The sequence below is a fragment of the Schistocerca piceifrons genome, chromosome 2 (assembly GCF_021461385.2).
Source record: "Schistocerca piceifrons isolate TAMUIC-IGC-003096 chromosome 2, iqSchPice1.1, whole genome shotgun sequence".
Lineage (NCBI taxonomy): Eukaryota > Metazoa > Arthropoda > Insecta > Orthoptera > Acrididae > Schistocerca > Schistocerca piceifrons.
The window spans coordinates 133,070,116-133,078,651 of NC_060139.1; the positions used below are offsets into that span (position 1 = coordinate 133,070,116).

Below are 8,536 nucleotides of genomic sequence, written 5' to 3' on the forward strand. Positions count from 1 at the left end.
TGCCACCTGCGTCGATGATTGGTTACTGCAAAGTGACGTCGTACGTAGGTGGTGGTCACATAATGTGAAAGGACCATGTAATAATAATAATAATAATAACAATGGTAAGATATGAAAGGGTTACGTAATAATAATACTAATAATGACGATAGGGGATGTCGTAACCATAACAAAATGAGTATTATATGAGCAGTGCATAACAGTAATAATAACAGATGCAATAAAGAGTGTATGAAATTTCAGAAATGTCGGTCTAGTTAACTGGTTAATTTCTCGTGAGGGGTTTTTTTTTTTTTTTTTTTTTCGAATGTGAGTAGCGGCATCTAGCAGAACTGTATTGTCTCACTTTAAAAGGAGTTAAATCCGCAGAACAAGTTGACTGGTCTGTAGAAGAAGAAGAAATGTTAGGGTAAGGTTAGAGATATACTGGACAAAAAATAGAAATAGCTGGGAATGAGGAAAGCGAGGATAGTGTTGGCAATGTAGCAGGAACAGCGGTTCACAGTTGGACAGAAGGCCACGAATATTCAAGAAAGGATTAATTACAGACCCATATCGCTAAGGTCAATTTGCAGTAGGATTTTGGAACATATACTGTGTTCGAACGTTATCAGTTATTCCGAAGAAAACGATTTATCGACAAATAGCCAACACGAATTCAAAAAATATCGCTCTTGTGAAACGCAACTAGCTCTTTATTCTCACGAAGTAATGACTGCTATTGACAGGGGATGTCAAACTGATTCCATATAGTATTTTTAGATTTCCAGAAGGCTTTTGACACCATACCTGACAAGTGACTTTTAATCAAATTGCGTGGCTATGGACTACCGTCTCAGTTGTACGACTAAATTCGAGATTTTCTGACAGAAAGGTCACAGTTCGTAATAACTGACGGGAAGCCATCGACTAAAACAGAAGTAATATCTGGCGTTCATTAAAGATGTGTTGTAGGCCTACTTAGATTGTTTGCAGATGATGCTGTTTATTTACCGTCTTATAACGTCATCAGATGGTCAAAACAAATTGCAAAACAAGTGAGACAAGATATCTGTATGGTGCGAAAAGTGGCAGTTGACTCTAAATAATGAAAAATGTGAAGTCTTCCACATGAGCACAAAAAGGAAACCGCTAAATTTCGGTTACAGGATAAAACAGACAAATCTAAAGGCCTTGAATTCAACGAAATACTTAGCGATTACAACGGCGAATAGCTAAAGTAGGAACGATCACATGCATAATGTTGTGGGTAAAGCAAACCAGAGACTACGATTTTTTGGGAGAACACAGAGAAAATGCGACAGGTCTACTAAAGAGACTGGTTACACTACGTGGGGTACGCATCAAATAGGATCGACGGAGGGTAGCGAAAAAGTTCAAAGAAGAAAGTTGGTTTTGTACTATCGCGAAATATGGGAGAGCACCAAGGAAATACGTGAATTGGGGTGGGAATCATTGAAACAAAGGCGTTTTTCGTTGCGAGAGGATCTTCTCATAAAATTTTTCTCTTTAGAGAGTGGAAATATTTTGTTGGCGCCCTCCTACAAAGGGAGGAATGATCATGATACTAAAATAAGAGATATCAGAACTCACCCAGAAAGATTTAAGTGTTCGCTTTCCTCCGCGATGTTCGAGAGTGGAAAGGTAGGGAAATACACCGCTGGCCATTAAAATTGCTACACCACGAAAATGACGTGCTACAGACGTGAAATTTAACCGACAGGAAGAAGATGCTCTGATATGCAAATGATTAGCTTTTCAGAGCATTCACATAAGGTTGCCGCCGGTGGCGACACCTACAACGGCTGACACGACGAACGTTTCCAACCGATTTCTCATACACAAACAGCAGTTGACCGGTGTTACCTGGTGAAACGTTGTTGCGATGCCTTGTGTAAGGAGGAGAAATGCCTACGATCACGTTTCCGACTTTGATAAAGGTCGGATTGTAGCCTATCGCGATTGCGGTTTGTCGTATCGGGACATTGCTGCTCTCTTTGGTCGAGATCCAGTGACTGTTAGCAGAATATGGAATCGGTGCGTTCAGGAGGGTAATGCGGAACGACGTGCTGAATCCCAACGGCCTCGTATCACTAGCAGTCGAGATGACTGGCATCTTATCCGCATGGCTGCAACGGATGGTGCAGCCACGTCTCGATCCCTGAGTCAACAGATGGGGAGGTTTGCAAGACAACAACCATCTGCACGAACAGTTCGACGACGTTTGCAGCAGCACGGACTATCAGCTCGGAGACCATGGCTGCGGTTACCCTTGACGCTGCATCACAGACAGGAGCGTCTGCGATGGTGTACTCAAAGACGAACCCGGGTGCACGAATGGCAAAATGTCATTTTTTCGGATGTTCCAGGTTCTGTTTACAGTAACATGATGGTCGCATCCGTGTTTGGCGATAACGCGGTGAACGCACATTGGAAGCGTGTTTTCGTCATCGCCATGCTAGCGTATCACCCGGCATGATGGTATGAGGTGCCACTGGTTACACGTCTCGGTCACCTCTTGTTCGCATTGACGGCACTCTGACCAGTGGACGTTTCATTTCAGATGTGTTAGGACCCGTGGCTCTACCCTTCATTCGATCCCTGCGAAACCCTACATTTCAGAAGGATAATGCACGACCGCATGTTGCAGGTCCTGTACGGGCCTTTCTGGATACAGAAAGTGTTCGACTGCTAGCCTGGCTAGCACATTCTCCAGACCTCTCACCAATTGAAAACGTCTGGTCAATGGTGGCCGAGCAACTGGTTCGTCACAATACGCCAGTCACTACTCTTGATGAACTGTGGTATCGTGTTGAAGCTGTATGGGCAGCTGTACCTGTACACCCCATCCAAGCTCTGTTTGACTCAATGCCCCAGGCGTATCAAGGCCGTTATTACGCCCAGAGGTGGTTGTTCTGGATACTGATTTCTCAGGATCTATGCACCCAAATAGCGTGAAAATTTAATTACATGTCAGTTCTAGTAGAATTTGTCCAATGAATATCCGTTTATCATCTGAATTTCTTCTGGGTGTAGATATTTTAATGGCCAGTAGTGTAGCTTGAAGATGGTTCAACGAGCCCTCTGCCAGCCACTTAACTGTGAATTGTAGAGTACTCATGTGGATGTAGATACAGACGTAGATGCTCCGAGAGGGAGGCTACGTCAGTGATAATAGGTAACGGGTCCTTACGGAGAGTACAATGTGACCATCTCTACGTTGGCAGCCACTGAAAACGCCGATTCCTCAGCCGGTCATTCATCAAGTCCAACTTCTCGCACCACAGCGGGTAGAAACGCTTCTGACGCCGGAACAGCAGCATCCGCGGCGAATACGCGAACAGTGGAGCCACTACTAGGCAGTCCGAGGATTCGGCGGGAGACAGAGCGGAGGCCGTCGGTGTGGCCACCTGGAGCCGAGCGAGGCGCGGCCAAGTCCGGCGCAGTTGGAGCCCGGTGGGCGGCTTTATTGTGAGGCGACAATTGGCGGCCGGCCGGTGTTATCACGGCGGCGTGCCGCGCACAATGTGCGCGCCGGAAGCGCCGCCCCGGCCCCCTCCTTGTGGAGGAGCCACCAGCCACCTGCCACAATGGCTGCGCTTCCTGCCGCCCACCGCCGCCCACAGCCGCCCACCGCCTCGTTATTAACGACTCGCATTCCGCGCCGGCGCGCTCTTCAGCCGCCGTCACTGTCCGCCGCGGCCAGTCGGCGGCCGCGCGCTCTGAATGACGCTCCGCTGCGGAGAACTCAAACACTACCTGCCTCTACTGGAGCCTTCCCATTGTGCGCCGGGACGGAAGCAGCGACCGCGACCGGTGGCGCCGGCTGTAGGAGTTTCGAGCGTGTGGACGAGCCGGTCTGAATAAACTGAGTGGCCGCAAGTCACAGCGTGGGCTCGCCCCATTTGACACACGAATGTTGCAGTCAAATGCGGCATAGGATAGGTGGGGGCAAAGGTGCGAATGGGCCAAAGATCCGAATCTAGTGTTATTCCTGCTTGTGAGTGTATTGTGGCAGCTCTGCATCTTCAGTTGAGAGCTTTTACGGTGGAAGATTCAGATCTGTTGCGTTAGTGCTTTGTTGAAGCTTTCGAGCTATGAGGTGAGTTACTTTTCCAGAACTTCCGATCTAAGTATTTACCATGTAATTGACAGCTATCCGTCTGCTATAACAAAACCCCAAAGAAATGAAAGTACAGGGTGGGTCCTGCGTGAGTGCACACGATTAGACGTGAATGTATGCATATCACCAAACCCTGTGGCGCACACACCACATTTACGCCCGTCCCATGATCGATGCCGGTTCAGAGCTTAATGCGGGCTGTATCGGTGTGAGTGGAGCGCCGGCCGGGATGGCCGAGCTGTTCTAGGCGCTACAATCTGGAACCGTGCGACCGCTACGGTCGCAGGTTCGAATCCTGCCTCGGGCATAGATTTATGTGATTTCCTTAGGTTAGTTAGGCTTAAGTAGTTCTAAGTTCTATTCTAGGGGACTCATGACCTCAGCAGTTAAGTCCCATAGTGCTCAGAGCCATTTTTTGTGAGTGGAGCAGTGCAAAGGGGCAATGGTATTCACAGTGGAGCAGCGGGTGTCCGTTGAAGAAGTTTAAGTGGCAATGAAGTTGTGGACAAGATGTGATCAGTTGTTTGCTGAGAAGTTTAATAGTGTCAAAGTGCCAGCAAGGAGTGCCAAGCAACGTTTAGTCCGAAAATGGCGTCAGACAAGACCTGTTTTGAACAAGTCAAAAAGCACTCCGACGTCAGGCCACGAGCGGCGTACCGGGACCATCCGACCGCCGTGTCATCCTCAGAGGAGGACGCAGATAAGAGGGGCGTGGGGTCAGCACACCGCTCTCCCAGTCGTTATGATGGTATTCTTGACCGAAGCCGCTACTAGTAGGTCGAGTAGCTCCTCAATTGGCATCACGAGGCTGAGTGCACCCCGAAAAATGGCAACAGCGCATGGCGGCCAGGATGGTGACCCATCCAAGTGCCGGCCACGCCCGTCAGCGCTTAACTTTGGTGATCTCACGGGAACCAGTGTATCCACTGCGGCAAGGCCGTTGCCTTGAACAAGTCAAAAAACGTTCCGAAATGTGCCTGCACACCAGAAAATATGGCTGCAGTTCAGCACAAAATTATTCAAAGTCCTACTAAATTAACCCGACGCCTGTCGCAAGAGACTGGCGTATCACATCGATTATACGGACTAACATTCCACCAGGACCTGCACACGCATCCCTAACGAGTGTCTGTTGTTCATGCATTAAAACCAGCAGATGCTCCTCAGCGCCTGCAGTTTTTCGTTGGTTGCGCACTGAGACAACAACGAACAGCTTGGACATGGATCAGTTCTTTATGACCGATGAAGCTTGTTTTCACCTAAGTGGTTACGTGAACTTGCAAAATCACAGATTCTGGGCAGAGGAGAATCCGCACAACTTCCACAAATCAGATTGCATGATCAGAAGTTGGGGGTTTGGTGTGCAGTGTCTGCACGCCACGTTATTGGTCCCATCTTCCTTCCTCAGACGATGTCTTCGACCCGTTACATTCCCAACATTTTGAAATCATTTTTGGCAGCATTAACGGAGGAGGAAAAGTACAGTTACTTCCAACGGTCTGGAGCAACTGCCCGTACAGCCGACTGAACCCTGGAGCACATTTACACAATCTTCGCGCCTTGCAAAGTTGCTATTAGAGGTCAATCTGGTCGCGGCCCTAGCTGGCCGCCCAGGTCACTTTATCTGTTAGCGTGCAGTTACTTTGTGTGGGGAGTCCTCAAGTGTAAAGTGTATCGCTACAATCCTCATAGTCTTCAAGAACTGCAGCAGAACATTTCGGATGAGATTGCAGCAAATCCAGTAGTCCAGCTTCGATGCGCCTTCAGCAACTTGCTTACCAGGGCCCAAAAATGCCAAGAGATGAACGATGGTCACTTTCAACGTCTGCTGTAGTCAGGTTGGTACTGTATTTCCTTTTAGGAGTGGCGGTTGCGGCTGGGGCGGCGCAACCAGCAGGGCCAGGAGAAGGGACACGTGATAGCGGACGGTCTTGGTTTGGATGTGGGAGTTGAAAGGTCGCTGGTTTTAGACGTCGAAGACTCTGAATTCAGACTTTGGATGTGACTTTACGGTGTCGGAGACCTGACAAGCGAGATTCTACTTCTTTACATTCGACGACCCACGGTCGTCTTACCGCCAAAGCGGATTGATAAAAGTAGCATCAGCATCGGTGATAGGTAGGCGTTGATGTTTACAAAGCGAACGCACCGTTACCACTGTACCGTTAATTCCGGTTCCAGTGTTAGTAACGTTTTCATTTATTGTTCAGTCAACCACTGGAGTAACTAAGACATTTGGTGGATAGCTTTTGAATTAGTGATTGAACCTGCAGCTAGGCTTCCCTCCATTTCCGTCCATTAGCTAGTGTATCCTCCATTAGCGTCGTATCTTCATTGCAATCACCTTTTCTAATAGTATTATGTTATGTCATTGCTTTGAATAGCAGAGCATCACCATAGAATGTCCCACACACACGGACAATCAGAGCACATCTTCCTCGTCAGTTTGCTCTGGAAATTCCCGTCTGACGTCAGCAGGCGATGGGCGAATCAGAGCATATCCTGGAACTCTGTTCTCCGGGCCACATTTATTTGCCCCACCATGCTGTGTGTCGATCTGAAATCGTACCGGAATGATGGAACCGCCCAGATGCTGTCGATATCCGTGAACGCTCGACGAACCCAGCAAGGGCACACTCAATTATGTAACAAGGCCAGATCAGTCAATCATCCAATCTGTAGCCCCTGCAACTACTAAAAAATCTGCTGCCCCTCTTTAGGTACTACATGTTTGCCTGTCTTCTCCGCACACACGTCTCCGTTGTGGTTGCATCCATGTTACAGTCAACTGTATCAGGCACGCCAGCCACGCCATCTAGGCATGTCTTTGGTTCATGGGGGTAGGGGAACGGGGTGGGGGGGAATATGTGTTTACCATGTATAAATATTGCTGTTTTCTGTGGTTATACACACAGTTTGTCCAATTACAAGTACTTGAATTTTAGCAATTTCAGCTGTTAAAATATTGTTCGTCCTTCCAGAAAGTAATGCAGCAAACATTTATTATGATTTTGCTGTTATGGCTGATGTGGACATTGGAAAACCTCCCAGTTCGACTTCTGAAATCTGATAGATACTTTCTACATCTACATGATTACTCTGGAATTCACAGTTAAGTGCATGACAGATTATTCATAGAACCACTTTTAAGCTACTTTTTTACATGTTCCCTTGCGAGCTCTGATTTCTCTTATTTTATAATGATGGTAATTTCTCCCTTTGTAGGTGGGCACCAACAAAATATTTTCACACTCTGAGGCGAAAGATTGTGATTGAAAATCTGTGAGAAGGCCGCAGCGAAAAACGCCTTTTAAGACGAAAAGGAATTACAGAGATTGGCTGCGATCGGCACTGATTTAAATCGATGAGGAAACTTGAAAATTTGTGCCGGACCGCGATTCGAACCGGGGCCTCGTGCTTCCTAAGAAAATGCTCTGGCCACTAAGCACCCGGACACAGCGGTCATCGCAATGCACAGACTACCCTAACACTCTTCCCGCCAGACCCAAATTCTCAGCTCACACCACACAACTAATGCGTTCCCACTTGCCCATTATTCTCCTCACTCGCGGCATTTCGCCGATTCCCGTAAGAATTCGAAAGTGGTTTGCATCTAAAGTGAAGAGATCATTAGCCGTCTTCGCCTGAATTATGTGTATGTAGCGTCTGTTCTTCCCGACACTTTGATATTGCACTCTTTTGATTTGTGTCATTTATTGTGTAGCTGAAATTTTGAGGAGTCTTTTTAGTGCTCATGTGGATAACTTCACAATTTTCATAATCTGGAGCCAATTGGCACTTTTTGCACCATAGATGTATCTTGTCTACATCATTTTGCAATTCGTTTTGATCGTCTGACGACCTTACATGCCGGTAAATGACGGCATCATCTGCGAACAATCTAAAAGGACTGCTCGGATTGTCTCCTAAACAGTTTATGTATATCGGGAAGACTTGTCTTGTTTTAAGTTGCTTCGCTACACCGAGGATATCTCCTTGTAAGTTACTCACGTTGACAGTTGTTCTTGACTCGAATTTTGGGATATTAATTTCGTCTTCTTTTGTGAAAGAATTTCGGAAAACCGTTTTTAGTAACTCTGCTTTAGTGGTCCTGTCATCAGTAACATCACCATTATTATCACGCAGTGAAAGTATTGATTGCGTCTTGCCACTGGTGTGCTTTACATACGATCAGAATCTCTTTGCGTTTTCTGCCAGAGTTTCGTTGCGGAAACTATTACAAACATCTCTCATTGAAGTTCGCGCTAAATTTCGAGCTTCTGTAAAACTTCGCGAATCTTGGGGATTTGGCGTTCTTTCAAATTTTGCATGCATTTTTCTTTGCTTAGGGGATAGTGTTCTGACCTGTTTTGTGTATCAAGGAAGCTCAGTACCGTCTCTTATTAACTTATG

General features: G+C 46.9%; 1 pseudogene; it reads right to left on the bottom strand.

The window, feature by feature from the left end:
* Window positions 1-4,950: 4,950 nt before the first annotated feature.
* LOC124778368 lies at window positions 4,951-5,068 on the bottom strand (annotated as a pseudogene).
* Window positions 5,069-8,536: the final 3,468 nt, after the last annotated feature.